Genomic DNA, 11,292 nt, shown 5'->3' with positions numbered 1-11,292 from the left:
ATTCTGCATGCCAGCCCTGCGCGGGTGGGGGTGCGGTGCCCGCCGGGGCGCGGGCTGGGCGCGGGCCAGCGCGCCTTCGCTCTGCCTCTGAGCTTCCCCGCGTTTGGCAACTTTTGCAGGACCGCGGTTGCCCCCAAGGGACGCGGTGGGCGCAGGCCCCTGTCGTGAAGGCGAAACTGAGGCAGGGGGTGAGGGTTAACTTGTTAGGGGCAGAAATAGAATCGTGGGGGCAGCTGTCATTATAAGAAATATTATGCTGTTAACCGCGATGGCTCTGTTCTGAATAGAGAAAGCACATTGTAGCCTGGCTGCGAGTGGTAGGCTCGGGACTTGGGAGACAGACAACCCCTGGAATGCGGGCCCGCCCCCTCTTCCAAGAACTGCCTATATTTAGGGAAAGATTTGCAACCTTGTTGCTGAGACAGTCTGATCCCGGAGGTGCCCGCAGTTGATGAGCCCTGAGCCTGCATTGCCGGTAACCTGTGGCCCTTATACCTTGCCGACTTTCCCATGCCTTAATTCCGACTTTCCCACGGATTCTTTGTCCTTCTACCCGGTATAAACAGCTGCCTTATGGGGGTGCGGGGGGGGGGCGGTAAGAGCAGATTTTTGTGGATGACCTGCGGTTCTCCCATGCTGCCGGAATAAACGTTCATATAAGATTCGATCTTGTCTCTGCTTAATTGTCTCAAGTAGTGACAGGCAGCCGGATGGATTGGTTGTTGGGTTTCAGACTCACCCGGGTGCGCATATGGGAGGGGTCAGTCGCTGCAGGCGGACCTGGGCTGAGTTCCACTCTCCCTGGAGGGTGGAACAGGATGGGAGGGAGGAGATGCTGGCTGTGCAGGAGGCGGGGACTGAGAACCTGTCCTGTCCTGGGGTGCTCTCTACAAAGAAAGCGGGGGACAAGGATGGGTCTTGGTGACGGAGTTCTTGGCCCTCTAACCGGTGCTAAACACGCTCTACAAATTCATCTCATCCAATCCTCAAAATAACCCTGAAAATGCAGGGGCAAGCATTACCCCACTTTGCAGATGCATAAACTGAGGCCCAGAGAGGAGAAAGGTGAAGGAACTTGCCCAAGTCACACCAGGATACAGGCAGAGATGAGGAAGAGAGATGGAATGAAGGGGACTGGAGGGCAAAGAAGAAGGTGAGATGGTTCCCCCAGGAGGGGGGTCAGTGGCAATCCTGAACGGGTCACTAGCCCAAACCCAACTACCCTTTCAAAGCTTTATTGCAACCTCCCTGGCTTTTTGCATCTGTGCTGGGACGGGGAGCTCCCTCCTCCTGCAGAGGCCCTATCCATCCGAGGACAAGCCTGCCTGCTGGGAAGGTCTTCCATGCACCTCCAGCTTTCACGCCCAGACCACTGCCTCCCAGGCCAGGGGTGTGGGGGTGTGGGGGCGAGGCAGCATCCTGAGCACAACCTTCGGCGTCAGACACCCTGGCTCCCAGTCCTGCTCGCCAACGTACTGGCCAAATGCCTTTATTGCCCGGAGCCCCAGTTTTGCCTCCCTGTGCAGAGGGGGTGAGAATCTGATGACCTCAAGTTGGGGCTGATGCAGCTGTGCAGGAAGCCCGCAAGCCGACCTTATATTTGTGTCCCCTCCCGGAAGGTTCACATCGCCATGAGATGCAAGCTGCCTCCTTTCTCGGTCCCACCCAGCCTTCCCCAGGGCCTGGGTCGTGAGGCCTGGACCCCATCCGGGCTGGGAGGATTTCCTCCTCTTTTGAGGTGGGCCCAGATCAGAGCTTCTGGGCTTGGATGGAGGAATCAGGAGGTGGGAGAAGGTTCTGGCCGCGCTGGAACTCCACAGCGCCCTCTGCTGGTGCAGGGCTGTGTAAGCGCCCTCCCAGGCCGACCTGGCTGCTATGCTGCTTGGGGACCTTGCAGAAGCTAAAGCTCTGCACCCCTGGAGTAGAAAGGAGACCTGGGGTCTGCTGGGGTCCTGGCCGGGCTGGGGTCCACCCTCTGTCTGCACGATGTGATGGTGAAGGTTTCTGTTTGGGGAAGGAGCTGCTCAGAGCTGCCAGTGTATCCTGATATTGCCTTGAAAAGACCCACACACGGATTGTGTGCACCGGGCCTCTAGTATAAAATAATATTGAATGTCAACTGTAAATGAAAAATAAAATTTAAAAAAGAGAGAGATAAGAACTTGGCCCGCAACCCCAGTAGGTGGCGTGCAGGAGGCAGCCGATCAATAATTCTCTCTCATCATTGATGTTTCTATCTCTCTATCCCTCTCCCTTCTACTTTCTAAAATCCATTAAAAATATTTTTTTTTTAAGAAAGAAAGAGAGAAACCCTCTCAGCACCCCCTTGAGACCAGCCATTCAGGGGTCAGGCCTTTGCTCAGGCAGTCCCTTCCTCCCGCCATGCCCTCCCTCCCTCCTTCCTGCTGTGTCTCCCTCCTCATTAAGACTCTAGGTAGGTTGCGTCCCCAGTGGTCGATCCTAAGTCCTGGAGGGAAGGGGCCACATTTCCCTGCCAAAGCCTGGGCCCGACACGACACCAGAGGGACCAGGGAGCCACCTGCTGAGCCAACCACCTGCTCCGGTCTCTGTGGCACATCCCGGAACCCCGGAGGCTCAGGTAGAGCCTCTCCTTGGAATAGGAGGCCGGGATGGTAGTGACGATGGTTTCCCAGGCGCTGCTTGAAGCACAAAGCCACCCTCTTCTCTCCTCTTGTGCTGAGTGGGAAGCAATGGCCCCAAGGGGCCCTGGGGTCAGGTCTAGACATTGATCCTCTGGAAACCTGGGAAGTTCCCCAGCACCTGTGGCTGTGGGGTCACGAGATACTTTCTCTTCTGGATTCTATTGACCCACATCCCCAACAGCCTGCTCCTGGTGGGTTGAAAGCTGTGTCCGCCAGGACTTTCCCAGTTGCTCACTTCCTCCCCGTCCAAAGCCAAACCAGCACAGACGTCATCCGCCATCCGGGCCAGTTGGGTTTAACCATATCTTGACATCCGGGAGACCAATCACGCTAGCTCGGCGCTACCCCACGTGTGGGCCCTCGACCAGCAGCTTCGGCCCCTCGCGGCAGGTAACGTGGTTCGAAGGGGTGGGCCAGGAATCTGCTGACACTCTGCCTGTGATTCTGACGCATGCCCCGGTTTGAGACTCCAGCTCTAGGTAACGTCCAAATCGCTTCCTGGTTGTGAGTTATGAGGTGCGAATGCACCTTCCCTGACCACCCACCCATTTTTCTTCCTGGCTCCGACGCAGTCAAGGTCAAGGTTATGTAGTCCTCGGTGTGGCTAGTGATTGTCCACCTCTGCCCATCAGACGCTAAGCTTTATGAAGTCAGGGACCAGAGAGTCCTGGCCCAGAGTGAAAACTCAGCAGATACTTTCTGTGGGGAAATATATATATATAAAGTGCTGGAGGTGTAGCCCTGGCCGGCTTGGCTCAGTGGATAGAGCATCGGCCTGCAGACTGAAGGGTCCCGGGTTCAATTCTGGTCAAGGGCACGTACCTGGGCTACAGGCTCGATCCCTGGCCCTGGTCAGAGCATGTGCAGGAGGCAACCAATCGATGTGTCTCTCTCATCATTGATGCTTCTATCCCTCTTTCCCTCTCCCCTCTTCTCTGAAGTCAATAAAAATATATTGTTTTTAAAAATGTGAGCCACAGAACGTTGCCTGGCTGGGCGCGGGGTGAGAAATGATATCCTCGCGGGAGACCGGACGGTGACCGCCTGGTCTGACAGGACATCAGAGGCTCTGGAGGCCGTGGACGGGGGCCTGGGTCCAGTGGGTGAGAAGGTCATGGGAAGGCTGTGGGGGGCGTGGGATGGGGGTGGCCCCTGGCCAGGACAGGGACCCGTCAGAACGGTGGCCACTGCCCCCGGGGAGAGTGGAGGGACGAAGCCAACTCGGAGTGGCCAGGGCGGGGGAAAGAGGAAGCAGCCCAGGCAGCTCTGAGGCTTGAGCCCTGGGCCCACCCCGCCTCTCCCCTCCCTGTGACCTGGGCATGACTCTTGCCCCCTCCGGCCCAATGTTTTCTCAGCTGTGCGACTGAAGCCATCCCTCGCCCTGCTCACCTCTCAGGGTCTGGTGAGGGTGCCCCCACTGAGCTCTCGGTGCCTCGACTTCTTCATTCGCACCATGGAGACAACAACAGTGCCCGTCTGGTAGCTGGTTGTGAAGATGAAATAAGACAAAGCTTAGCTCAGGACCTGCTGCCCGGCCGACCTCCACAAGGCGGCGCTGCTGCCTCCATGTGCCAGTGTTCATGCAGCAGCGATGCTTCCGCCCTGGGCGAGGGGCAGGGTGCAGCTCAGAGCCCAGGGCGGGGTGCAGCCCAGATCAAACCCCCACGGCTCTACCTTAGGAAGCTGGGTGCTTCCCAGGTAATCCCAGAACCGACACCTGAGGGCACCTGAACAGAGAGGGGCACCGGGCTGCGGTTTGAGAGCCCTGGAGAAGGGATCTGACCTCATTGGGCGGAGGGGAGGGAGGCTTGCCCCGAGGAGGAATCAAATGGGGGGAGGGGGGGGGAGAGAAAACATTCTGGGCATGTGCAAAGGCCCTGCGGAGGGAGCGTGGCCAGTACAGGAAATGGACGGGCAGCAGGGGGCGGGCAGCAGGGACGGGCTCCAGCCATGAAACCCACGGCTGCTTTACAACACGAGGCTTCGCCTCACGCACAGCTGAGCTCACACCCAAGGAAGGACCATCCTAGACGCTGGAGAGGAAGGTGGCACCGAGCGCCCAGGCTGTGACCACAGCGATCCAGAGAGACGAGGCCAGGATGTGGGTTCAGACCACACTGGCGTGTGGGGTTACGACAGCCTCCGAGGCAAAGACGTGAGAGGAGGCGTTGGGGTTAAAATATCTCCCCTCCGTTGTAAGGAGACGACACTTACCCGCCGAAGGAAGCCACAAGGAGCGCTGCGTTGGGGCAGGGCCCCTAGGAAGGAAACCCCAGCCCGTGCACATGCAGCTCTGACGTCTACGCCGTCCTGCCCGCTGGCACAGGTCGTCCTGAGCCGAGAGATGAACCTAACAGCCCCCCCCACACACACCCAGACCCGTGCCTGATGCAACCACGGAGGCTCCTGGCACAAGTGCAAAACCACTCTCCAAGCAGAGGTGGGGGGGAGGGGGACCAGGAGGCTGAGTCTGTCCGCAGGAAAACCAAGTTCCCCTGGAGATGAGCTTCCGAGTAACCAAGCATCACAACCACACGAGGAACCCATGCACCACGGGAGAGATCCAACAAACAACCCATAAGAGGGCAGGCCCCCCAAAGAACAGCCTGGAAGGAACCACAGAGGAGCACAGAGCACAGGGTGCGGGCATCAGCGCTGCCACTTCCGGACCGCCTTTCTGTGTGTCAGTAGGCGCCGAGCAGTGCTCCTGGCACAGGGTTGGCATGAGCACGGGCGAGTATGAAGTGGCCGTCCTGGGAGGTGGCCTTGGCCAGGGAGGCGGGGACTTGCGTGGAGAACCGGAAGTCCAGCGTGCAGGCGGGGCCCGAGGTGGGGCCCCAGGTGGGGAGGAAGGAGGCGTCTGAGAACGTCTTGTGGATAAAGTGACCCTGGAGAAGGCCGGGTGCGGCCTGGACCCCTCTCCTGCCCTGTCCCGGGTGGCCCTGCGGGGCCTAGGAGCCAGCTCCCGGAAGCCGGAAAGGAGCCTCGGAAAGCTTCCAGCCCCGAGTTCAGATGGGGAAGCGGAGGGAGAGCTGCACTCACGACTAGAGGCTCCTCCCAGCTGGCCTTTCATTCATTCAACAGGTAGCTCCCGAGTGGCTGCTGTGTCCCAACCACCGTGTGGGGTGAGCCAGACGGATGTGGTGCCAACCCTCACAGGCTTATCTCCCAGGGAAGACATCCGTCAGAATGTCTGGTGGCCTGCTTTCTCCCTGCCCTGGCTGGCTGCCCGCCCCGCACCTGCAGCGGGGCATCAGAGGGGCCCAGAGACGTGTACTTACTCACACTCCCCTTGGGGATAGGGAGCAGGTTTACATGCTGTCAGAGTCACAGGCTGCAGAGTCCCCCACCACCACAAGAGGGCGGCCTTGGCCTCCAGGCAGTGCCCACCTGTGGCCCAGGGCCAGCCAGGAGCTTGGCCAGCTCTGGGCTCCCTCACCCCCACAAACATGCCAGATTGAGCCTCCTTTGGTGCCCTTAGAACCTTCTATCAGCAGGGCCTTCCCTCTCTGCTGAGATCAATGCCGGGAGTCTGGCCTCCCTGCTTCCCCTCAGGGAGCAGGAAACATATTTATCTGGGTGTTGATCTGAAGGTCAACGGAGGAGTTGACCTCACAGTCGACAGACGGATGATCAACGCCCAACCTGCAAAGAGTCAAGGACCCGGGACCTTTGTCCTGCCCTCGGCCCAGAGAGGGGCCAGGGAGAGGCCCGTCAGCAGAGTGGGGACGCTTACCAGCAGGCGCCCCAGGGCCTCCTTGGAGGTCACAGACGTGTTCTGCATGGAGACATCCATGGACTTGTCTTCCACCCACTCCTCCTGGCGGCTGGCGGTGGACAGGTGGCTGACCTGGATGCAGGGAGAACCAGTGGAGTAGGGCAGGCTTCGTGGGGCCTTTCCGCAGGAGAGGAGGCCCCGTCCCTGGGTGGCCGTCACTCTTCTCCTTGAGCTCCTGTAACTTCCATCCTGTGGCGCACGGTTAACCGATATTAATTCATCTTAGGTTAAATGATAAGAAAGAAAATAAAAATATTTGCTTTCAGTATTTGTATATAAACATGCATGTTTGTGTATGACTATGCAAGCGTGCATAACCAACAAGGAAGAAATATGCATGATAATTACAGCCCTCAATTCTGCAACCGGTCACATGGTTGCTGGGTTTTATAGCTGTCATCTTCCACTACCCAGCCCAGGCCCTCAGGAACATCTCAGCGGGTCATGCCTGGTCCCCTACCTGGTGGGGTGACCCCAGCCTTCATTCCTGAGAAGTCTGGGCCCAGTCACCCTGCCACTGACTTTAATCACAGGATATGGTAATGCTAAGTGACATCCTATGGGGTTCCTCATTATCATCCCAGCCAATAGAGCAATGCTCTTCTTTGCCTGTGGAGAAGTTCAAAGTAGCCAGATGGCAGTCTTTAAATAAAGGGTGTCCCAAAATTCACGCAAGATTTGAATTTTGCGTGAGCATTAACAACAACAACAAAAAAAATAAAAGCCTAATTTTACTTGGTTTATTGAATCAGATTCTAATATCTGTTGCCCTTTGATTTCAATCCCTTCAATTTGATAAGCATTACCAAGTACCAGTTATGGCCCAGGAGCAAGGACAATGAAGACCAATGAAGACCACGGCTTTGAATATGTGCCAGCAAAGCCACGGAGGCCATTTACCCGATGTGCTATTCCATACATAACCCTATACTGTATACTTTATGAATCAATAAAAAAATTACAATTTTTTATTATAAACCTGTGTTTTTTATCAAAATTACTTCTTGCGTGAATTTTGGGACACCTTTATATATATTTTAATTGATTTCAGAGAGGAAGGGAACGCTACAAAGAGGTAGATAGAAACATCAATGATGAGAGAGAATCAATGATGATGGGCTGCCTCCTGCACACCCCCCACTGGGGATCGAGCCCACAACACGGGTATTTGCCCTGACTGGGAATCGAACCATGACCACCTGGTTCATAGGTTGACACAACTACGGAGCCACATGGGTTGGCTAGGTGGCAGTCTTAGCTTCCAGTTCACTGGAATCGTTGTGTCGCGGTTACATCGTTTCTCCCTGTTGTGGGTTGAATTTGTGTTCCGAAAACTCATGTCCATCCAGAACCTCGGAATGTGACCGTACTTGGAAATGAAATATTAGCGGATGTAAATCAAATGACTGGAGAATATAAGAAGGCCACGTGAAGACACAGGGAAGAAGGCAGTGAAGTGGGGCAGGCACTGCAGTGATGCTGGACAAGCCCAGGCCGGCCCAGGACTGCTGGCGGCAGCGGCAGCAGCTAAGCGTGTGAGCATCCAGTCGTTCTCTGAGATCCCTCTGTCTTCCGTGCGGGCCAGAGAGGAGAGCTGAATGGAGACTGGGAGTCACCACCCCTGCAGCTGTCATGCTCTTGTTGGTGACACTCTCTCTGCAATCCCTCCAGGGACATGGCATTGCTTTCGACTGACCATTTTCCTACGTAGAGGCAGTTCTAGAGACTTCCACGTGGCCTTCTGTACCCTGACACCCCGCACTCCACAGGTCAAGGAACCAGTGTGGGGAGTCTGCCAGTTGCTGGGGACACACCGACCTCTAGGATGTGTTCAGGGACCCACTGGACGTACTGTGAGATCGACCTGAGCTAAAATGCCATTGATCACCTGACCTCCACAGGTTTCTACGCTGACCGGGGGACCACAATGAGGCTGTGGGTCTCCTAGATTTAATGTCAATTTAAAGCCAGTGTCGAGTAATCCCTGAAAGCCTGGCCATTTTCTTTTCCCCAGAGCAGTCCCCCGGGGGAAGGCTGGGAGACACATTACAGCAGTGGTTCTCAACCTTCCTAGTGCCGCGACCCTTTAATACAGTTCCTCATGTTGTGGTGACCCCCAACCATAAAATTATTTTCGTTGTTATTTCATAACTGTAATTTTGCTACTGTGATGAATCATAATGGAAATATCTGATATGCAGGATGTATTTTCATGGTTACACATTGAACATCATTAAAGCATAGTGTGATTAATCACAAAAACAACATGTAATTATATATGTGTTTTCAATGGTCTTAGGCGACCCCTGTGAAAGGGTCGTTCGACCCCCCCAAAGGGGTCACGACCCACAGGTTGAGAACCGCTGCTTTATCGCATGTTTTCAGTGTTGCCTCAAGGGGACCCAGCCCCCTTCCTTCAAGGGGTTCTGAGTCTGTAAACTGGCGTAAGCCTGGGCGTTGATGGAGGGGCCATAATTCTCTGTTTTGGTGAATCAAGAGACTTGCATTCACTCGACCTAGGACTCTTCTGCTTATCCCGATCAAATAGGAATTGAGTAGAAAATCCATTTCCTTCTTCCCAAGGCAATACCATGACCAACGAGCCAAAGCCGAAGCTCTCTGCAAGTCAAACCATCTGACTTCTGTGTTGCCTCTGCTGCCCATGATGCTAAGCACAGCCAGCTTGTCTTTGATGGTTAAGGGGCACCACTTGGTCCCTGCCACTCTGGAACTGTTACCCCCACTGTATTTAGGGATACCAGCCAACTGGCACTATTTCCCACTGTCATTTCTGACCTATAGCGATGAGTGACCCAGACTCTGCAGTGAGGCGGGGCTCCACCTCCCTAATTTACTTCTCAATCATGATGGAAGTTGTCTTCTGGACCCTGGCAGGGTGGGAGAGCAGATCTCACATGATAAATCCATTCTAACATTCCGGTCTCCCTCAGTAAGCCTTTCCATGTCTTCCTCTAGTGTCCCAAGGCAGTTCCTGCACGTCACCTTCATTCAGTGTAGACAGACCACCATTTAAAAATACATATACATATACATATACATATACATATACATATACATATACATATTGATTTCAGAGAGGAAGGGAGAGGGGGAGAGAGATAGAAACATCAGTGATGAGAGAGAATAATCATTGATCGGCCGCCTCCTGCACACCCCCTACTGGATCAAGCCCACAACCCGGGCATGTGCCCTGACCAGGAATTGAACCATGACCTCCTGGTTCGTAGGTCGACGCTCAACCACCGAGCCACGCCGACCGGGCAGGTACACCACCTTGTCATCTGTCTCAGCCAACCACCGAGCAGTGTTCCAGCCCTTTCTAACTCCTCATGCTTAGTCCATCATTCCAGAACCTCTGCTCCCTGGGCCTGTACGAACACGTTCAGCCTGATCCAACTTTCTGTTCCTTCCACCAGCATCCCGCACCCTCGTATCTATTCCCACGCACACCCCGCTTTTTGTCTGGATGAACTTGAAAAACCACGTTGTTCTTTCGGTGTCCCTGTGTGGTACAACTCCTCGCACCTCACCCTTAGGGGCCTGCTGGGACTCCAGTCAGGTTATAGGACGAGAAACAAAGACGGGTGGGGTGGGAGTAGGTCCTGGGAAGAATTAGTGTCGAGGTAGGCACCGGGGGAGCCGGTGACAGTTCTTCATACACAGAGTCAATTAACTTCCTTAGAAACAGGTCTCAAGGCTGGCTCCTAGGACAGACCCCCAGAAGCTCTCCCTTGTCAGGCTGTAGACAGGTTTGGCTTCTCGCCTCCCTTTGGGCTACAGACAGAATATTTATCTCCATGGTTATTACGTAAAATGTCATTCTAACCAAGTACCTGCTTGTTACGTAGAATGCCAACCGCACTGCTAGTAACTGACTGCATTTTCCCAGGGCCCTTCACAGGAAGGAGGCTGCGGACCCGGCCACACCCCCTTCAGGCCCATCACGTATATTCAAGACCCGAAGACTCACGGAAGAAGCCTGTGAACTTGGCTGAACCTGAGGTTCCCAAATGACCATGAGCTCATTTTGGGGAGTGTTTCTTCTGTAGAACTAAGATTAAAACCAACAAACATCTTGGAAGCTGCAAACTTAATCAGCTGCTACGTTGGCCTGAGCTGAAATTTGGGAGTTTTTGGTTCATTCCTAGCTATTTAATTGCTACTTAATAATGAAGATCCATCCCTGAGTGGAGTGGCTCAGTTGGCTAGAGCTCTGGAAGGTTGCCGGTTCAATTCCTGGTCAGGGCACACACCCAGGTTGTGGGTTTGAGCCCTGGTCAGGGTATACAGGCAACCATCAATGTTTCTCTCTCTCTCTTCCTCAATAAGTAAAAAATATATTATTTTAAAGTAGCTTTACCTATGAAAATAATGAAGATCGAAACCAAGCATTTTCTAAGTATTAATAGAACGCAGTGCCTTATTAGACGGCATTTAGTGACTGTTGGGGAAGATAGACATTTCTGCCACGTCCCCCACCTGTCAGCTGTCTTAAGCCTTAATTGTGGTCTGAAGGTTCTCCCCCCGTCCTAGTGGGGCTTGGGCCAATCTGAACACTTGTCAGCTGTTCCCAGAAGCACCTTCCTGGGACTATTTTGGGTCCATGGAATCTGGAGTTTAATCCTCACAACCTGACACCACAGGGAGAGAGGCCCCACCCCTTTAGCAAGAAGACATGGGTGCCACCATGGTCTGGTTCCAGGCCCCTCACAAAGCAGTGATGCCCCTCCTTTGAAATGAATTGCTTTTCCATCCAAGACTTAAGGGGCCGTGGCGTGGCGTGAGGCCTGGGGCTGTGCTGTTGCTAAAGGAAGGGAGGAATTCTGTCCT

Source organism: Myotis nattereri (assembly GCF_964212035.1).
Source record: "Myotis nattereri genome assembly, chromosome: 15".
In the NCBI taxonomy this organism is placed as follows: Eukaryota; Metazoa; Chordata; class Mammalia; order Chiroptera; family Vespertilionidae; genus Myotis; species Myotis nattereri.
This window is presented reverse-complemented; position numbering follows the sequence as displayed.